Source organism: Cebus imitator, unplaced genomic scaffold (genome assembly GCF_001604975.1).
Source record: "Cebus imitator isolate Cc_AM_T3 unplaced genomic scaffold, Cebus_imitator-1.0 Scaffold124, whole genome shotgun sequence".
In the NCBI taxonomy this organism is placed as follows: domain Eukaryota; kingdom Metazoa; phylum Chordata; class Mammalia; order Primates; family Cebidae; genus Cebus; species Cebus imitator.
The window spans coordinates 274,373-275,872 of record NW_016107439.1 but is presented as its reverse complement, the minus strand read 5'-3'; the positions used below and the strand labels follow the sequence as shown (position 1 = coordinate 275,872).

Sequence of the window (1,500 nt, the reverse complement as noted above, 5' to 3'; positions counted from 1 at the left end):
CAGATAATTGAGATTAGGGTTTTGTTTGTTTGGTCGGTTGTTTGTTGATTGTTTTTGTTTTGTTTTATAATTTATCATACACATTTTAGACTCAGAGATTATTAGAACTAGAAAATATATAGCATTCTGGGGAAAAGGAAAAGATTGAACACATACATATTTATGTTCATTACCTCCAAATTCCACAAAAACGATAGTAAAAAAGAATATTGTAAAACACATGAGATAAGCATGGGAGAAGAAACATCGCAATGAAACGCTGTAAGCTGGAAAAAGCGGATGAGAGGCAACTTACTCAGACAGCTGATTTAGACCTCAATCCTAAACCTGCAGGAGAAAGCTAAATAGCAACCCAGTTTCACTACAGAATCCAGGAAGTCTCTGGAATAGGCAACACCAGCTACCTCTGAAAGTAGGGGCACAACTAGGGCTATTGAAAGATTGGGTTGGTTTGTTTAAGAAGCAATTGGAACTTCTGATCACTCATTCTCACTCAGGGTAGCCAGTCAAATGGCTCTTCAACACCCCATCCAAACACTGGAGGTTTACTAGCTGGAGACAGAAAACAGGGGTTATTAGGCACAGTTGGGGGGTATTGTGCTAAACCCAGATGTAGTAACAGAACATTGAGATGCTGAGTGTTGAGAAGACACCTTATCCCTCCCAGTCTCTCTTCTTGAGCTCCAGAATGAAGACAGCCAGAGCTGTAGATGTTAAGCAGGAAATTTAAAAATGCTTCTCTAGGGAACATGAGTAGTCCTAATTAATATATATTAAGGATACCCACAAAATGGCACTGGCAAATCACCCTCCAGGAATCCCATAGTCAACAAGCTTAGAGCTCTTAAATATGAGCAAATGGCCAAAGATCACCAGATATTATCTGAGGGAAAGCTGTGGCATGAAAGATACTGAAACAAAGGAATAGAGGGGAAAAGCAAATTAAAAAAATAGAGACCACTGTAGGAAGAATAAGGCCTTATATGACTATAATTAATGTATTTATAGAAAAAGTTATTTTATTCATAAAGCAATAATAAGATGTTCTCTTTAAAAAAGAAATATTCTGGAAATTAAAAGTTCTTGGAAATCGCATGTATAATAGCAGAAATAAAAACTCAACAGAAGAGTTGGAAGATAAAGTTAAGAAAATCTTCCAAAAGTAGAAAGCAAAAATACATACAGCGCTGCTTTGGCAACATATATATTAAAATTTGAATGATATGGAGAAGATTAGCATAGCCCTTTGCAATGATGACACACAAATTCATAAAGCATTCCTTTAAAAAAAAAAACAGAAAATAACAAGTGTTGGAAAGATTGTGGGGAAGTTGGAACCCTTGTGCACTGTTGGTAGGAATGTAAAACGATGCAACCACTGTGGAAAACAGTATGGCAGTTCCTCAATAAATTAAACATAATTACTATATGATCTGGTAATTCCACTTCTGGGTATATTCTCAAAAGAATTAAAAGCAGAGACCCAAATAGATATTTGTA

The 1,500-nt window shown here is 35.9% G+C and overlaps 1 pseudogene; it reads left to right on the top strand.

Annotated features, from left to right (window-relative positions):
* The first annotated feature begins 1,187 nt into the window (after positions 1 to 1,187).
* Positions 1,188 to 1,285, top strand: LOC119472946 (annotated as a pseudogene).
* The last annotated feature ends 215 nt before the right edge of the window (positions 1,286 to 1,500 follow it).